Genomic DNA, 20989 nt, shown 5'->3' with positions numbered 1-20989 from the left:
TAATTCTTTCATGGTAATAAATTGTAAACTATAAAGGGGTGGCTATCAAGTGAGGAATGAGTGAACAAAATGAAGTGCATGAATACTTTGGAATACTATTATGATATAAGAAATAAGAAAAAAAGATTATTTCAAAATGACATGGAAAGACTTGTAGGAATTGATGCAAAGTGAAGTGAGTAGAGCCGAAACAACAGTTATATTGTAATATCAATATTATTTTAAAATATTTTGAACACTGTGAAACAAAATTCTAGTTGTGACTGTGAAAATATGGGTTTCAAGACTGTGAATTGCCCAAACTGTAAAGATAATTTTTAGCATCTTGATTTTATATAAAAAATAAGTGGTCGCCAGGGGAAAAATTCCCAAATATGAAATACCCAAGTCAGCTGGGTTTTATGGAGATTTTAATTAATATAAATGAAGGAATTAAGAAAAGGGAAAGAGACAGAGTAAGAGAAAATAGTAGGAAAGGGCTAGGGCCTAGACCAATGGCATAGGCCTTTCTATTTAAGAGAGAAACTAAGTCAGTCTTTAATCACTCATCACAAGATCTTTCCAAGCAAAACTCTAGTATTCAGAGACCCAGCAGCCTCCTCTGACTCCTGACCTCCAATTCAGCTACCTTGAACTGGTTCAGACAGCTCCTTTTAAAGAGAAATTTCTCTTGTGTCACTTCCCCTAAATTTTCATGTCTACCAATCACAGTAGATGCTTTTCCTAGGACAGCATATTCGTAGTTTTTAGTTCTCACCTTCTCTGGGTAGATTATGTCTTCTGAGTACTTCTCACCTCTTTACTAAGCTTGCCCCTTGTAAGTTGCTTCACCTTTTAGTGATTAATTTGACCTTCATAGTTACTTAGCACCCCTTTGTATTAGATCTAAAAATAGACCTAGCTTAAGGGCTTTTGCCTCACTATAAGTATGGGTTGGGGACTTTTTCTCATTGTTCCATCAGGAGTTTACAACTTTATCTTCCCCTAAAGTATGCCTAAGTATGGGTGGAGTAATGTAAAGTTCTCACATACATTCCTGACTAAGTACCTCCATTGTTTAAAATGGGGAATAGTCTTAATCAAATGTTCCAAGGTAGAGTCTGAGAAATTTTAAGATTCACATAGTCAACTAAATGATTAACCAGGTTCTAAAGACCATATAAAGAATTTACCACATGATAGAGAAATAATAAACTAAAATGTAGGATAACAAATGTATTTTTAAATGAGATCAATATAAGAATTTTTTCCTTTACTGTACTTAAGTGATACAAGGGTTCTATTTATTCTTCCACCTTTCTTTATTTCCTTCTTTCCTTTCAGTCTTTCTGCTTTTCTTTGGTTATCTGTCTTTAATCTTCCTATCTTAAATGTTTTCTTAATGCCTTTTCTCTTATATGAGTTGTATCTTAAGTGCAAGACTTTAGTTTACTTTGTTTTTAATACCATTGCCTTTTAGAGGGAATGAGAGAAGAAGAAACTGGGCAATACCATTTTTGTGGCAGATAGTATACTTCCAATTCTCATGAAACCTTCCTGAAGCCCAGAGATCTATTCTAAAACCTCCCATTAAACCTCAACCTCTCTCTTTATAGGATCATAGACTTAGAGCTGAAAGCCACCTTAGGAGTCCTCTAATCTATTCCTCTTCTCCTTCCCTCATTTTTCAGATGGGGAAGTGGAGGTCCAGAGATGTTTAATAAATTGACCACGGTCATTTTACAGGTGGGAACCTGCAGAACTGAGATTTGAACCCAATTTCCTCTGACTTCCCAAACCACCCTCTTTCTACTTCCTTATACTACAGTCCTGAAGCCCAGACCAGGACTGCCTTATGGAACATTGTGTGCTTCTTCTATCCTGGGAGCTAGCCCAGGCAGCCCAGAACTGATCGTTTTAAGAGGGAACTGGAGACCAACAACCTAACGGAAAAAATATATATATCCCATTTCTCTTCAATTCTTTCTCTCTTTCAAACACAGCTGGTGCCAAGGCAAACTGGCATAGAGTGAAGCCATCAGGGAAAGATTTTGTTGGTGCCTAATCCACTCCAACATTTATATCCACATGAATTCTCTACCAGTGTCTGTATCCAACACTCTGTCCAGCCTAGTTTCTTGTAAAAAGCCTTGTAAAAAGGAAAAGGGGGATCAAAGGAGCTTCCAGTGTGTTGTCATGTTACTTTTTCAAAGACCATGGGAAAGGAAAGGAAAGCTGCCAGCCATTCCTCTTTGCTGTCTCTGTGCATCTCTGTCCTTTCTCTGTCTCTTTCTCTGTTTGTTTCTGTGAGATGCTTCTCTCTGTCTCTCCGTCCCATTTCTCTTTTCTGCCTCTGTCTCTGTCTCACTCCCTTTTTATGTCTATCTGAATGATGCTCTTTCTCTCTTGCCTTCTCTGTCTCTGGGCCGTGACAGGGGTGCCCAAGGCCTCCCCTTACATACCACTGAACATGGTCTCATGTCAGTCTTACAGTCTCATCCCCTGAGCTGGGGTCTGTCTAAGCAGTCTGACAAGCAGGCCTTTTTTCTTGGCAGGGCTCTCTGTCAGCGATCTGTCTCTTGTAAGTATTTCCGTGGGAAGGTCTTCCATCTGGAGCTTGGCAGAGAGGGGAACTTTCCTTTGAGGCTTTTTTTTTTCATTCTCCCCCTTTCTCCCCCCTTCCCCCCTTTTCTGCTTCTTTCAGCTCTCTCTAAGGTGTGATGTGGAGAGGCCCTGAGCTCTCAGGATTGATTTTAGGAAAGGTCTTGGTGTGCTTTATTTGGTCAGAATTTCTTTATTTCTCAAAGTACTGGAGCCCCCCAGAGCAAGTGACAAAGACACAGGGAACTGGTGGTGGGACACGGGAAGGGGGGGGGGGAGCTGGCACCCCAGAGCGAGCTGGAGAGAAGCCCCAGAGAAAGAATTCTGTTTGTTTTGCTGTTACCTCCCGTCTCAGTGTGCAGGAGGTCACAAGATGTGACAAGACCACGTGCTAATTCCTTCCTTTTCAGTTAATAGAATAACACAGATGGGAAAGTTTACCCTGGGAGCTGACATTCACTTGGAGTGAGATGGAAGGAAGATATAGGCAGGATATACCTTTTCCCAGCATTCTCCTAAGCAGCCTTTCCAGTCACACAGTGACCCTTGGCTGGGTGGCCTTAGGCTTCTCCAGAGGCCTGAAAAACCCTTTGCTCAGAAATGGAAGCTGGGTCTTTGTGATGGAAGACTGTCTCTCCAACCTCTTCCCCACCCCAAACAGATAGACCAGACTGGGGACTGCTAAGAAACTAGCTAAGTGAGCAAACTCCTGAGCTGGCTGGTTTTCTGAGGTCCCATAAGAGGAATGCCCTGGCAACAGCTGTGAAAATCACCCACATGAGCTTCTGGGGGTGGGAGAAAGGATACTGAGGAGACTGGGGAGACAGGAGGGAGCAGAGATACAGAGAGAACACCACAAGAATTTCCTGCTCACCATACCACAACCCTCTCTTCCTTTAAATTATTCGGGCAGAGGCCCGCCTTCGGAGAAAGCCCTTTCTGCAATCTTTCTCCCCTCAACAGACATGGCACTCTTCAAGTCTCTATTTCTGTCTACTCCATGAGCTACACTGTCTTCTTTTAACCGGGTTAGACTATAAACTCCTTGAAGGCAGGGGCTAGCTACATCTAAGCTTACATACCTGTCCCCTTTCTTTATCTTAGGGGCTAAAGGTCCTGGGCTCCATAGTCATTTGGCTGCAGAACCAAGGCCCTGGGGAAGAGAGAGTAATCTCACCTGGCTTATTGTTTCCAGTAAGCTCCAGACATCTTTTTAACTATAGCCTCCTACCAACTAGAATTTGGAAAGATTCATCTCGATTTTAGAATATTGAATAAGACTAATGAGAGGTAGAAACTGAGAGACAGAGAAAGACAGAAAGGGAAAAAAGAGAGAAAAAGAGAGAGACAGAGACTGAGAGAACGAGATAGAGAGACAGACAGAGACAAAGAGACAGAGACAAAGAGACAGAGATGGAGAGAGAGACAAAGATAGAGACACAGACAGAGACAGAGAGACAAAGAAAAAACAGAGGTAGAGAGAGAGACAGAGATAGAAAGACATAGAGAGACAGAGAGAATGAGGGATACCTATATAACATTTATATAGTCTTCAATATTTCTAAATCATTTTACATATATTACCTCAATCTGAACCTCAAAATAATTGTGAGGTTGGTGCCATTACTATCCCTATTTTACAGATTGAAAAAAAAAATGTGACCAAGAGAGATTAAGTGACTTGCTAAGGTAAGATAGTTTGCTAGTAACTAAGGATTTGAACTCAAGTCTTTTGATCTTCAAGTCTAATGCTTTACCCACTTAGCTGCCTACAGATTTAAAAGCCAAAATGACCTGAAGGACTATCTCAATTTTCCTGCTTTTGTAGCTGAGAATCCTGAGGCCCAGGAAAAGAGAAGGGATTTTAGATGTAGAATATTAAGGATAAAAAGTACTTTACAGATCATGGATCTTTCACTTATTTTACAGAAGAGAATACTAAGATTCAGAGAAGATAAATAACCTGTACATGGTAAAAATGTCCAATTCAGGGATTTGTCTGCTACATGGCTCTATGTAACTACTTCAGTCTCTTCAAGGAATCCTAAAATCTTATCAGAAAGTACCTTAGAAAACATCTTGTCAAAAGAAAAAAAAGGAAAGAAAAGAAAAAGAAAACACCTAGTAAAACCCCCTCATTTTTCAGATGAAGAAACTAAGGCCTAGAAAAATTAGATGACTTGCCTAAGGTCATACAGCTGGTAAGAGCTGGGTTGTTAAAATTTTAGATTGTAAGCTTCTTGAGGGTAGATACTGTCTTTTTGCTTCTGTATCCTTAGTGCTAATTGCAGTGTGCAGTGCCTGCTATATAATAGGTACTTAATAAATACTCACTGATTGATTGTTTGAAAGCAATATGGCCAGTACACCAGTGTCCTGATATTTTGAATCCATGCTATAGTATCTAACATTTAGTCCCAGTGATATGGAATATGTGAAGACATTTTCTTCAGCTGGATCTCAACATGACTGAAAAGCCTACCCCCATTCTGTCAGTTGAAGAAGAAATGGACTCTGGCCTAAGCTAGCAGTTTCCCAGCTTTCCCCAGGCTTCAGGTTCAGGATGACCTTTATACAACACAGTGACCCAGGATTCTCTCTGGGTTCTCTCTCCATGACACTCTCGCATTGCTCATAGCAAAAAGTCCCAGCATTTCGTGAAACCTGTTGTGTGCCAGTCATTAAGTATTTCTAAGTGTTTTAATATGGTTTTCATATTTGAGAATATTAATGCAGAACAGAGCCTAGTATTTCTCCTGGAGCAGAGACCTTTATGGTTTTAAGACCTAAAATCACATCACTCTGTCTGTCTGCCCATGAAAACCAGGCTGGCATTACAGATAGTTTCAACAAGCCACCTCCAGTCTGAACTGCAGCAATGAATTACAAAACCTTAACATAAAATTTAAAGTGCCTAATTTGATCATTAAATGAGCAATTAAACTTCATACATCATTATCACTCCTTCCTGCTAACTTCTGCCTCCTAATGACAATCTCCCATGTACCCCTCACCCTGTTACAACATACCCCACAGCAGCCTGATAGAGCTTCAGATTTCTTCTGGGTCTGGCGTGGTGGGGAGAGTGGTTGAGAGGAGGAGGTGAGAGAAAATAGCAAGACCAGGATCGTTTCTACTGGGTTATGTGCTGTCCAATTGTTTGGGGTTTGAGTTTTTTAAATTATTATTATTATTATAGCTATTTATATGGAACTTATAAGTTTGCAAAATGCTTTAAAAGCATTCTATTACTTGATCCCTAAAAGAAAATCAGGAGGTTGCCACCATACTACAGGGATTATAATCATCATTTTACAGATGGGGAAACTACAGCTCATTGTGGTTAAATGGTTTGCTTAGGGTCACTTTGCTAATTGAGCTTCAGGAGCTGATTTAAAATAAGAGAATCTCCAGGAGAGCCATGAGGAAGGGGATGGGAACTAGGGGGAAGAAAGTAAGATTCACACTAGAAAGGGAATTCCATATTACATAGACCCCATTGTGGGGATGGGTTTTCCCTCAAACATCAAAAATCAATATGGCTCCCAAAGCTTAGAACAGATTTTTCACAGGAATGATGGAGGTTGTTTTCACATGTATCTGGGCTGGAGGAAAAAATGTTTTTTTGTATGGAAATCAAACATTTTCTTTCCTAGAGAATGACAAAGCACATCTTTTGAGGGGGTGATATAGCAATTCAATATGAATTAATCCTGGGCAAATTTGTGACATTGGGCACATTGATGTTAGATTTCTTATACCTTGATCTTCAGTCCCATCTTCCCTCCCCCCCCCCCATTGCCTAGTGGCAACAAGCTAGCACTTAGCCTAGAATCAGGAAGATTAAATTCAAATTCAAATCTGGACTCAGACACTTGCTAGTTTTGTGACCCTGAAAAAGTCATTTATTCCATCTGCTTCAGTTTCCTCATATATAAATATTGGTATAATAATACCACCTACTTCCCAAGGTGGTTGTGAGGATCGCATAAAATATTTCTAAAGTTCTTAGCATAGTACATGGCACACAGTAGGTATTTAATAGATACTTGGTTCCCCTCTTCTTGGGGTCTAAAATATTACCTTCTAGCTCTTCTCTTGCCCCAAGACATTCCCATATAAGTTTGGACAGTGGCCCATGATCCTTTCCTCATTCTGTACTAATTCTCCATTAATACTAGTGAGTCCTGTGTAGCCCCTCAGGGTCCTTTTTATAAGACAACAAATTGTGGGTTAATCCTTCAGTAGTAAAACTTATGGTGGCAGTTTTCAGCATTTATGAGGACAGGAAGATGAAGGAACTACTTGGGGGTAGAGGAGTCTTTCTAATATCTATCCAAATAACCCTACTTGTGGAAAGCCCCAGGGAATCCTTTAGAGGTCTTCAGTTTCTCTTCCTCCCCTTTCCTTGACTCTCTACCTAATAGACCCACAGGAGAGAAATTAATGTTTTAATCCTCTCTCTCCTTTGAAAAACTCCTATGAAAGGAAAACCTGTGATCCAGGGATGAACTTGATTATCTGTGGAGGAAAGACCAATCAACTCAGCTTCCTTAAACTTTGTCATTGAATAAAGGAATGAAGAATGAAAATGGGATTTGTTTGCTGTACTGTTTTGCTGTAATCAACTTGCTAAATGAGTCCCCTTCTTCCCATTTCTACAGAATTTTAATACTACGTTGATACAGTTCAATTCAAGAACAGTAAGATTGAATCCATAGAAAATTATCCAGCAGGTGACATGTTTTTTTGTTTTGTTTTTGTTTTTTTTGCTACTGAAACTTATGCCTAAAGCAAAGGAGTATTGTAGTCTATACTCATTCCCTGTGCAGTTAGTGATTCTCATATTGGGTTGAAATTATTTTGCATTAATTTTAGAATTGTTTCTGTATTTATTGTTTACCCTGAATAGGATGCAATTTTTCAATTTTTTTGTTTTGATATCTCTTGGTACACAATAGGAATTTGGCAAGGATATGTTAGATTGAACTGAATTGGAATAGGGGCTATGGTAAAATTGTGAATTGTTTGAAATTTTGTAAAAATATGGCTTATTGCAATTAATGATTATTATATTTATTGGGAAAAGATGGGGAGGATATGAAGAATAGGGGATAAGGAAAGTTTGTAGTAGGGTATGGAGGAGTTGAGGGGAGAGAGGGAATATTGCTCCGTGAGGCAAAGGAGAGAGATGCCCCCTGCTGAGAGGAAGCAGCAGGGGTCCAATAAGGACTATTTGGCATTGAATGATTGAAGTGATGTTCAGCTCCCTCTATGAACAGAAAAGATAGTCCACTTATCTGACTGCAAATTCAAATAAGATAAAGTTTAATAACCAGTTTTGATTTTAGAGGTATCAGGAAAGAGGGGCAAGGGATGTCCCTAAATAAAATTGGAGTCTTCCTCAGCTTTGGAGCTAAGACCAGGCCTCACAGGCAGGTGTAGGGTTTCTCCTACTCCAGTCCTCTGTGCTAGTTTTATCAATTTCAAGATCTTAGTAGTAGACAGAAAGCAACAAGAATTGTTCTGACTTTCAGAGCTAATTGGACCTGAATCTTTGGCCTCCACTCCAGACTCGGCTGCATGAGCTCTTCCCTCCTCCAACACCAGGAAGGAAGTCAACCCTGGCAGGAAGGAAGTGCTAGTCACAAGACCCAACTTCCACTCCCAGTTGCCCTTTCCCCCACCAACTATCAGTCTTGACAATTTCTTCTCCCTTGATATTCCCACTGTTTCTTGTTCCAACACAGTGTCAGAAAGTTCAGAACTTATTCCTAGTTTCCTTTCCACATGACTGAAGAAATACAAAGATCAATAAAACAATAGTTCTTATACTTTTGGAGCTTATAATATAATATAAAAATAAGAGACAAATAGTTATGTTTTAGTTTTCAGATTTTGATTCTGGCATCAACCAATGTGTGATTTTTAAAAAAATAATCTTTAACCTTCTGCCTTGGAACCAATACATTGTACAACCAAAACAAGGGCTAGGCAATGGGGGTTAAAAGTGGCTTGTCCAGGATCGCACAACTAGGAAGTGTCTGAGGCCAGATTTGAATCTGGGACCTCGCATCTCTATACCTGGTTTTCAATCCACTGAACTACCCAACTGCCCCCAATGTGTGATTTCTGAATGACTCCATTTCCCTATCCATACAACAAGATTGAGCTCTGAATTGACCACTTTTTTGCCCAAGTGAGTCTGAATTGGAGGCAATTCAGGTTATCCCATCAATTCTAGGATGTCTATACTTTGTAAAAGGATTTACTTTATTGAACAATTTCCATATATTTTGGTCCAAATGACACCAGTATTCACAAATTCCCAATTTTACAAATAGCTCACAAGAACCAGCCCATACTTTGTGTCTATTATCTTGGACCTTAGAGTAGAGCTATAGGGGTTTGGATTGCAAAATTCTGAAAGGGTCTGACTCATCATGTAGATTTGAAATCAACATGTCTTATTAACAAAACATGAACAGTGTCCTGGACCCAACTTTTAATGAACAACACAAAAAGCTCAGGATCTTCTAGAAGAAAATACAAATACAGTCAGTTAAATTGGTAGTCCAACTTATCCCAAGGCTCATTCTAGCACACACACACACACACACACATACACACAAATGAGCTGGACTCAAACCCAAGTTTCATGACTCTTAAGTCTCAATCTGCCCTTGAGAGTGAGTGGAGAAAGGATTTGGAGCCAGAGGACTTAGAATCAAATTTTACTTTTGCTATCTCTGTTATCTCTGTTGTCTCCAGAAAGATACTTCCTTTATCAAGGTTATAAAATGAGGAGATTGGATTAGGTGATATCTAAATTTTTATCCAATTCCAACTCTCAAATTTTAATGTATTAGTTGTGAAAACCTGAGAAAATGATTTTACCTCTAAGTATCATTTTCCTGATTCATGACATCAGAAAACAAAAGTCTTTCATTCCACTAAATCTCTACTCTGGTGCCTCATCAAGTTGGAGCGGTGACCCTTATGTCTAAAAGCCTATTTCAGATTATTAGGAGGCAGAGTCAAAATGGTGGCATAGGGGCAATGAAAGTTCAGAACCTCTGAAAATCCTTCCTTACTGATTACAAAGTAAATGCTCCTAGGAGAAGGAAAATCAAACCTAACAACAATACAGAGCCAAAGAACCCTCCTGCTGGGCTCAACCTAAAAGGTACACCCCCAAAATCCAAAATTCAAGAACACTTGGATTTAAGGGAAAGGAAGAAGGAAGGTCCTGGGACCCATCCCCCACCTAGAGCTCTAAGTCTTCAGGGAAGCTGGAACCTTGGGGCAGGCAAAGATGCTGGTTTGGAGGGAGTACCTTGTGGGCCAAGCTGTTCCAGACTCAGAGCATTTAACACAGGTGGTGGGGAAGCAGTAAGAGAAGAAGCACAGAGTTCAGAGTGGGCAGCCAAATTGTAGCAGTGGAGACACTCTATATTGCTACCCCCTCCTTCCTGAGGTTTTGGCTTTGGGGTAAATCCAGCTCAACCCAGCTGGACTTAATCCCATCAAAGTCTTCAGAGGTCAGGGAAACTCAAGCTCCAACACCATCCTCCACAGACTGTGCTGAGAGATTTTCTGACAAAGCTCCAAGGGTGAAGGCTGAAAGAAAAGTGCAAAACCACAAAAAAAAATGAGAGGAGCAAGAGTGCAGGCAACTGCAGGGAGTAAAGAAGGGGTAAAAGTGAGCAAACAACAGAAAAAGAAAATAGAAATTACAATCAACAGCTTCTATACAGGCAATGAACAAAGAGCAAACAGAACAGAGAAGAATGAGGGAACACCAAAAAAAAAAAAGAAAAGAAAAGAAAAGAAACCACAGCGAATTGGATACAGACCCTGGAAGAACTCAAAATACAATTCAAAACACCATTATGAGAGGCTGAAGACAACTGGGAAAAGAACTTAAAAAGTAAGATAAGTCATCTGGAAACAGAGGCACTTGAAATAAAACAAGAAAATAATGTTTTGAAAGCCAAAATTAACCAGGTTGAAAATGAGGCACAGGAGAAGAAAGATGAGGCAAAGAAGATGAAAGATGACCTCCAAATAAAATCAGACCAGAAGGAGAAGGATGACCAAAAAGCCAGGGATGAAATCCAGTCTTTAAAATCCAGAATACAGCAACTAGAAACAAGCGACTTCACAAGGCAGCAGGACACTATAAAACAAAACCAAAAGAATGAAAAAATTGAGGAAAATATGAAGCACCTCATTCACAAAACAGAAGATTTACAAAATCTTTCCAGGAGAGACAACTTAAGAATCATTGATCTACCAGAAGACCATGACAAAAGAAAAAGCCTGGACATCATACTATAGGAAATTATCCAAGAAAACTGCCCCAATATTCTAGAATAAGAGGGAAAAGTGGAGATTGAAAGAATCCACAGATCACCTCCTGTACTTAACCTCCAATGAAACAAGGATGCCCATTATCTATCTGCCCTTTGATCTATGAAGGCACCTGAAGCAGGTACTCTGGAGTGTCCAGAATTTAGTCATACATTGAAGATGTCAAGATCATCCACTGCATCCTAAACCATTGCCAGTTATCATAACTTTTGTCTTGCCACTGGACTGGGATTACTCTGGGAGAGAGAATGAGGTAGACAACTTTGTGCCTCACTTAAATCAAATTCATGTACAAGTTAAGACAAGACATTATCATGTCATGTCTGTTACTCTTAGAAATGAAGGACAAATAATAAAAATTAATAAGCAATAATATCTCAATCACTTTCCATATAACCTTTCTACTTTATTTCAATGACCTTAAAAAAGTAAAGGCAAACATGATTTAAGACACCTTGAGAGGGTTAGTACAAAATAATCCTGGAGCCAAAGGAGTCAAATATGGCATTATGGGATTCAGAGCTGGAAAGATCTGTATGTTCATGGAATTTAGATCAGAAAAGAGGGGAGGGGGTTCAGAGTCAAGAAATCAGAGAATGACTAGCATTCTAGCTTGGCTCTCAAAACCTGCCCTTCTATAAAAACTTTTAAAAATGCACCACCGAATTTTGAGTGTAAAAGACAACACAATAGGTCATTTTTTTCCAGCCCAAAAATCTTAGAAAGAGAGAAAGAGAGATTTGGGATGGACACTTGTAGGAATGCCCATAAGGGAAACACTTAGTGTCTAGTACCAAAGATTAGTAAGGGGACAGAAGACCTGGTCAGAAAGAAATTCCATAGGACCCCTGTGCTAGTGTTGGCCATAGGATTAGGTTCAATTTTGTGGCTTTGTAATACAGTTACCCAGTTCTGAGTCAAAGTTTCAAAGTGGAGAGGAGCAATTGTGGTTGAGAGTTAACAGAGGCCCTGCCTGGGTAAGGATCAGAGGATGAACCAGAAGAGCAGTGACCAGATCTCTCTCTGTTTCACACCAATTTGGAAGCACTGAAAACTGACAGGCCTCCTGACCTAGCTGTGAAGGCAACAGAAGGACATTAAAAAAAATGAAGCCCAGGCCAGCCATCCCCACTTTCCACCTTTGGAGATGAGTAGAGGCTAAATTTAATATAAAGTCCAAAGTCAAGAAATAGACTGAAAAACTGGAAAAACAACAAAGTAGAATCTGACCATAAAAATTAACTATGGCAACAGGGAAACTCAAGATACAAAATAAGAAGACAAAAGACTTAAAAATATTCAGAAGTAAAGTCTCAAAGAAAAATGCAAATTGGATAAATTTCAATGAAAATTCCTAGAAAAGCTAAAGAAAGAGATTTGAAATACAAGAAAAAGATAATGATTTTTAAAATTAAATAAAAAAACTAAGTTTACAACAAAGAATAGGCTACTTATCAAAACTGAGTAGAAGATTATGGGAGAAATAGACATTTTATGAAATAGAGGACTTTTGAACATTCTTGATGAAAAAAGCAGGGGTGAATAGAAAATTTAACATTTAACATGACTCAAGAGTATGAAACATAAACATGAGTGAGAAGTCATAAGGAACTTAACACAGTTAAATTGCTTATATTCCTATATAGGGAAATGATACATGTAACCCCTATGAACGTTATTATTAGGGCAGGCTGAAGACATATCCTTAAAGAGAGGAGATGGGTATGAGTTTTCTATGTTGGAATGATCTGAAAAGAAGAATGGAAGAGTGAGAAAGAGGGATGCACTGGGAGAAGAGGAAAGGGAGAGAAAAGAATGGGGAAATCATCTCACCTAAAAGAAGCATAAAGGAAGAGTTTTTTTTTTTTATAATAGAAGGGGAAAATTAGGGAGCATTGGGGAGGGGTGGGCAATACTTGGACCAGAAACAGAAACTTTATAGATAGTTTAGTTGAATAGCCTCATTTCACAGGTGAAGGAATTGAGGCCCAGAAAAGCTGAATGAATTTCTCAAAGCAACATAGGTAGCCAGAAGGCAGATTCAGAATTCAAACTCATTTCCTGGGTTCTAAATCCAGTGTCCTTTCTACTGTATCATGTTATAATAACTGCCAGTCATGAAATAGTTGGTAGGTTAGTTAATATGTACTATGGGCTTACATTGTGCTAAATACTGGGGCTTCAACGAAGGACAAAAGCATTCTCTAATCTTAAGAAACTGAATGGGATAATAATGTAAATGTTAAGTCAAAATTGCTATTATAAGATATGTGATGCCTAGAAAGTTTAATATAGATTTTTTTAAAAACTGAGACAAATATAGTCTATGTAAATGTGGGGAGGAAGAGGGTGAATGAAGGGTGGGGATGGTGAGTACGGTCATTTCAGGATTGAAATATTTAGAATGCCTTACAGAGGGAGTAGTATGGTGCTCCCCAGAGATATGTTGGGCCAGGAGAATCCTGCCTTCACAACAATACTCTTAGAGTGCTGGGTCTAATGATTTCTATACCAAATGCTTGCCGGATGGACAGAAGACCATGAAATGAGGCATGGATATGAAAGTGTGCCCTCTATGGAAAGAATCATGCATCCTCACTGCCATTCCTCTATATTAGCACCATTGGCCAAAGCTCCATTTTCTCCTATGCTAGTTATAAATCTAGGAATGCCACCATTTGAGGCCAATCTGTCATTCTGAGTACATCATGAAAACCATATGTTTCCACATGATTCTTCTTGGTGCAAGTGAAAGCCTGTTTGGAAACAAGGAGCAGAAGCCAGGAGTGTCATTTTAGGATTACAGTATCATAGCATCACACACTTGGAGCTTAAATGTGAGTTCAGTCATCCGACTACCTATATAGTGGTTATTTCATTGTACCATATCTTGTCCTATTTCAAGAATGTTGTTTTTCATCCTTTCATTTCAAGGAGGACTAATGACATCACAGGATGATATCTTGATTTTCATGTGAATTGGATTTCCGTGGGGCTGAGTTGCCCAAAGTAATCAGCCTCACTCTCTTTCAGTCATCAATGTCCAGTGGCACAACAAAAGTCAAAATGACTGGCAATGGCCCAGGAAGCAGTAGATGACCTAAGCAAGTCTAATGTCTGACCAAGTTCTAAGTACTCCAATGGGCCTGCTTCAGTCACCTTCTTGGGATAGGACTGGACTTAAACTACTAGGAGGGGTGAGGGTGTGCCTGAAATAATGCTTCATATTATGAAGGACCTATGTGTTTGGTTCCCAATAATCAATCAACCAATCATTAAACATTTATTAAGCACCTATTTTGTGCTAGGCACTGTGGTAAGTACTAGGCACTATGCGATTATGTTAATGAAATAAAGGTTGGGAAGTAGAGAGGTATGGAAAAAGAATTGGAGGCATATTTCCAGAAATGACTCATCTTAAGCAAATTGTATTGTTGAAACATTAGTTTAAAAAATAAAAGGAAGCAAAATTCTGAAGGGTCCAGGGGACTATGCTCCCTAAGCTCCTGGCACCTCCTTGGAAATGGGGAAATGGGGTTGCAGTTTAAGCCAATTGTACTTCTACTCATGGTCACCCTTGTCTTGGAGGTAAATGCTCCATATTTCCCAGAGATAAAATGGAAACTTGAAATTCATGAGACCTGTAAACAAGCTCTATGTGAACAAGTTCTCAGTGAAAAGAAAAACCCATTCTGTTGCTTATTGTTAGGGAAGAGGTTCTTGTTATGTCCTTTCAGACATGTCTGATTCTTCATGGCCCCATTTAAGATTTTCTTGGCAAAAATATTAGAGTGGATTTTCTTCTCCAGCTCATTTGACAGATGAAGAAATGGAGGCAAACAGTGTTAAGTGATTTGCCCAGGGTCACTCAGCTCTGTCTGAGGCCAGATCTGAAGTCAAGTTGCCTAAGTTCCCTTTCAAAGTTCCCTTTGCTCTATCTAATACATCATTTATCTGTCTCCAGTAAAAGGTAAAAATTGTAAATCATTCTGAACTCTACACTGTACAATGTCTCCATCTAAACATAGTGCCCACTGGCCCATGTCCCTGACTGTTTGGGACCTTCATCTTTAGGGGAGGGTTTGCTCTCATTTCCAAAGTCCTTCCCCAATGACTTATCATTTTGATGAAGTTACATCTTAGGTTCTCACAGGTAACTGCAGCTGAGTCTTAGGGGATATAACTCAAGAGGTTTAATGTTTTTCATGCTATAGACCCCTTTGTCAGTCCAGTGATGCCTAGTGTATCCCTTCTCATAATTATGTTTTTGAATGCATAAGAGAAAACACGTTGTGTTACAAAGGAAATGTTGAAATAGTCATCACAATTTGCAAAAATAAAACAAAACAAATTCAAGGACCTCTGGTTAAGAACTAAGGCTAATAATTCCTATTAAGTGGAAAAGTTTCAAGAAAGAATGGACTAATTTAAGGTACTGTGACAAGACTCATCACCAAAAAACTGACCACCAGGAAATGTATGTTTATTGTTTTTTGGGGGGGGGGCATTGCAACTCAGGAGAATCATCCCCTAAATAATACATAAAAGGGCTGAGGCACTGAATGAGAGAAAAGAGCCTACTGGAAATTACTCAACTTTTGAAACTGAAGTTATAGGAAAAAAACTGAAGAGAGGGGAAGGAAATCATTTTTAAGGCATTGCCATCATTTAGAAAATGGCAAATTATTTCTACTTAAAATTAAAAATATTAAGGATTCCTCAGTGAAAATAACTATTTATCTTTTGATATAATTTATTATAAAGTTAGTATTAAGCATCAATGTAATTGAACTTCCTTTGTAAATATTTATATATTTAAATAAATGAACACCAACACAACATATAGCACATTTTTAGTTACTCTAATTTTCTTATTGAGTTTCTTTCTTTATCCATTCATTTCCATTTGTGTTTTCTTTTAAATGGTTCTAGTTAGAATGCACTCTATTCTTTTAGTTTTCCCTTTTTGACCCGCTTGGTAACATTTCATAAATGTTTTGCCAGATATCTTTATATTCCTTATCCTTGTCAATCTTAATTGCATTATAGTATTCCATTACATTAATGTACCATGATTTATTTAGTCATTCTTACTATTGGGCATTTAGGTTGCTTTTAGTTTTTGCAATTATGAGTGACATGTATGTGTGTCTGTGTATGTATAGTTGAGGGATGGAAAAGTGTTGGTTAGTATTGTGATATATCAGGCAGGAAATTCCCAGGAGAGAAATTCCTTTCAGCAATGCATACCCACTAGTCTTCTGTGGCTTATGATGCAAAATATCCTAGATTTAGTGTAGAAAGGCATGTTAAAGGCTCTCTCTCCCTCATTTTATGGATGAAGAAATTTAGTCTGAGAGAAATTAAGTGACTTGCTTGCAGTCACTAAGGAAGAAAGTGACAGATGTGGAATTTGAATGCAATTCCTCTGCCCCCCAAATTTAGCATTCTTTCTTTTCCCCACTCTGCCTTCCATGGCCTACAGAGTTACTTGGTTGCATAGAGAAGGTATGACTTCCCCATATTCTTATAACTAACATGTTTCAATGACAGGACTTATAACCAGGTCTTCCTTACCCCAAGGCTAGCTCTCTATACTCCACAATACTGGTTCTCAGTGTCAGATAAAGCCGCTATCCAAACATTAAATAGATACCCTTCCTTTTTTTTTTCCAAACCCTTACCTTCCGTCTTGGAGTCAATACTGTGTATTGGTTCCAAGGCAGAAGAGTGATAAGGGCTAGGCAATGGGGGTCAAGTGACTTGCCCAGGGTCACACTGCTAGGAAGTGTCTGAGGCCAGATTTGAACGTAGGATCTCCTGTCTCTAGGCCTGACTCTCAATCCACTGAGCAACCCAGCTGCCCCCACAACCCTTCTTTTTAAAAAAATAACACTTTCAAGTCACGTCCCCAACAATGGAATTATTGGGTCAAACTGTGTGATTATTTTTTGTAACTTTTTAGTCCAAACTATCTAATAGTTTCTCCAAAAAGATATTCTTAGCTTTCAATTACAATTTTGCTTTCGTGTACATTTTTATTTGGCATATTCAAACATACTTCAGATTTCATTGATATTTTACTTCCTTGGAAGAGTTATCCTCTCCACTGTAATAGAGTACAATATTCTTCTCCTTATATTCTATGCCTTAGTGTGATTGAGTCATTAATCATTCTTAAACTATCACTTTAGCTGGTCCAAAGAATTTCTAAGCTTCTAGCTCAGTTGGTGCTTGGATGGTGCCACTGGGTAGGTACGTCCTGCCATTGTCTATAGTCTGAGGCATAGTCCTCAGAATTCAAGGTCAAGCTGCATCAGAGGAATGCTTTGAGAAGAGTCCATGTGAAAGCCAAACTTTTTGCCCCTACCAACAACTCCTACAATGATTGAAAAGCATGCCAGGAAAGGGAATTTCTGACACGATATGAAAAATGAGGTTTACATTACCATATAAGCATGATTCACACAAAATGTGTAACTGTCCAATTTATTTATTTGTAAGTGACCTGTAGAAGAGGAAGCTAGGATATGAAAATCAGCTCACTCAACATAAACATAGGGCATAGCAATAGCCTTTGACTGAAAAGGAATGTAAACATGGCGACTGGTGTGTGCCCTCAAAGACAGTAAGATCAGGCATCAGGATGCAATAACACAGTTTGGACTGAGTGTGTCTGAGGAAATGTCCACAAGGGTAGACTTTTGGTGTATCTCTGGGTTACTACAGAGGCAAACAGGGTTAAGTGATTTGCCCAGGGTCCCATAGCTCATATATATCTGAGTTCAGAATTGGACTCAGACTCTAAACGATCACTCTAGTGCAAATATTAATAATATGGAAATAGGTCTGGATCAATGACACATGTAAAACCCAGTGGAGGGGTGTGGGAGGAGGGGAGGGAAAGAGCATGAATCATGGAACCATGGAAAAATGTTCTAAATCAATTAACTAAATACAATTTTTCAAATTAAAAAAAAAAGAATTGGACGCAGGAAGATAATTTCCTTGACTCCAGGCCCAGCATTCTATTCATATCCTTTTTTGAAAAACAAAGGACAAACAACTGTAAATCCAAATGTTTTGGATGCCACCTGACTCAGAGAATAATGAAATGTCAGAACTGAAAAAATCATCAAGTATAATCTAATTCAATATCCTCATTTTAGAGGTAAGAAAACTGAGACCCAAAAGGATTTGCCTAAAATCATAAACTAGTAAGTGACAGAACCAGGATTCAAACACCATTTTTCTGACTCCAGATATAGAGCTCTTCATGGTACCTTAGAATGCTCTTTACAGGGGAAGCAAAAAGTCTCTATGGAACGTGTCCAGATCTTATCCACTCTGAATTTTTTGTCATCGTATTTTAGGTAGCTTCCTACTCTCTTACTGTGCCCCCTTCTCTCATTGGCAAGTTCCTCCCAGACCCTTCATTTTGAAGAAGGGTTCAGGCAAGCTTTCCTTCATTCTATGGCCTTTTCAGTAAGGAGGCAGGAGAGATTACCTTGCTACCTCACCAAGACACTCTCACCAGTTTTTCAACTCCCTTTAATGTGCTATCTTCCCCATTAACTCTTTGAGGACAAGGATTGTCTTTCTGTTTGCTTATATGTGTATCCACAGCTCTTAGCACAATACTTGGTACATAGTAAACACTAAGCAAATGCTTGTTGACTTGGCATAACTGAACAGCTTAACAATACATTTCTGAAGGAAGTATATTTCTTCTTTTGGAAAAATGTCTTTGGCATCTACCGTAAGGAGGGATGGTGCTGGCACGGTAGAAGAGGAAGAGGGCATAAAGAATTCAGATTGCAAAAGATCAGAAAACAATTATTAAAAATTTAAAATATTAATTTAATTAATTGTTTGAAATTTAAATTGATTGACATTTTTAAAAATTAAAAACATTTTAAAATGGTTTCTACATGTAAATTAAAAATAATAAAAGGAAAGAGTTGATAAAATAATGAATTAAGAGGAATGATGTTGCCCATCCCTAATGTGCTAACCTCTTAAAAGAAAGTTGACCTATTAGTCCTCTCCTAATCAAAAATCACATTGTGTCAAGGCTTTGGACCTCAGCTACAAAATGTAAGGTACAAAGTTCTTAGTTCCTCAGATCTCCCAGAAGCATCTGTTCCTTTAAAAGAAGAAATTTGCTTACTTTAATGGCTCCCTAAAGAGTAGAATTAAACAACATGACAGAAATATCCAGGAAGTTTATGTAACAATGGGAAGATATTTGAGGACAGGTGCTCACCACATTAGCAAGGGAATCTGCCTTAGGCTTCTCTTCTGTCAGGTGTGCCTGTTTTTCTTGATTTCCTCAACTCTAGAGCTTCTGAGCCCATTAATAATTAAGTCCTTTAAGTATATGTGACATCATTGGTTTAGATTCTCCCTCCATCAATGCAGGTCACAGGACCTCTAAACTAGAGTGTACTATCTTTGTGAGTTTCTATAGAAATTTTAAAAAAAATTACTGCTATGAAGAGTAGCTAGGTGGATAGAGAACCAGGCTTATGGTCAGGAGGTCCTGGGTTCAAATTTGACCTCAGATACTTTCTAGCTGCATGACCTTGGCCAAGTTACTTAAACCCCTTGTATTCATTCCAAGGCAGAAGGTAAGAGTTTAAAAATGATCCTGCTATGATTATCTCATTATAGTGCCTACTCTCTTTCTTAATTTCAATATATACTCCCTCAGACATCAGCAGTAAATTCTAACATCAGACCTATATGCAAATTTATTAAGCAAGAACTCTGCTAAGTTCAGGGAGACAAATACATACAAAAGTGAGATAGTCCCTGCCCTCAAGGGGTCTACATTTTATGAAATCTTCATAGGTAATTACCTACAAGGTATATACACAGTGATTTACTGAGGGAAGGGGGTTAAAGAATCAGATATGAGGAATGCAAGGATGGTTGAATATTAGGAAAACCATCCACATAATTGACCATATCAACAAAAAAAAAACAAAAAAAAAACCCTACATGATTATCTCAATAGATGCAGAAAAAGCTTTTGACAAAATATAGTACCCATTCCTATTGAAAATACTTGAAAGTATAGGAATAGAAGGGCCTTTCCTAAAAATAATAAAAATTATATATTTAAAACCATTAGCAAGTATCTGCAATGGGGATAAACTAGAAACATTCCCAATAAGATCAGGAATGAAACAAGGAAGCCCATTATAAACCTCTATTATTTAACATTGTACTAGAAACACTAGCAGTAACAATTAGAGATGAAAAAGAAATTGAAGGTATCAAAATAGGTAATGAGGAGACCAAGCTATCACTCTTTGCAGATGATATGATGGTTTACTTAATGAATCCTAGAGAATCAACTAAAAAGCTAGTGGAAATAATGAACAATTTTGGCAGTTGCAGGATACAAAATAAACCCACAAAAATCATCAGCATTTCTATATATTTCTAACACATTCTGGCAGCAAGAGTTAAAAAGAGAAATTCCATTTGAAATTACCCTAGACAATATAAAATACTTAGGAATCTATCTGCCAAGATGGACACAGGAATTATATGAATACAACTACAAAATACTTTCCAAGCAATTAAAACTGGATCTAAATAATTGGAAAAATATTAATTGTTCATGGGTAGGATGAACTAACATAAAATGACAATTCTGTCCAAATCAATTTACTTATTTAGTGCTATACTTATTAAACTACCAAGAAACTTTTCTGCTGAATTAGAAAAAAACTATAACAGGGTTCACTTGGAAGAACAAAAGATCAAGAATATCAAGGAAAATAATGAAAAAAATGTGAAGGAAGGGGGACTAGCAGTAGAAGATCATAAACTATACTATAAAGCAGTGATCATCAAAACAATACAGTACTGGTTAAAAGAGAGAAGGGAGGATCAGTGGAATAGACTAGGGGTAAATGACCTCTGTAAGCTACTGCTCGATAAACCCAAAGATCCCAGCTTTTGGGACAAAAATCCACTACTTGACAAAGACTGCTGAGAAAATTGGAAAACGGTATGGTAGAAA

Source organism: Monodelphis domestica, chromosome 1 (genome assembly GCF_027887165.1).
Source record: "Monodelphis domestica isolate mMonDom1 chromosome 1, mMonDom1.pri, whole genome shotgun sequence".
Lineage (NCBI taxonomy): Eukaryota > Metazoa > Chordata > Mammalia > Didelphimorphia > Didelphidae > Monodelphis > Monodelphis domestica.
This window is presented reverse-complemented; position numbering follows the sequence as displayed.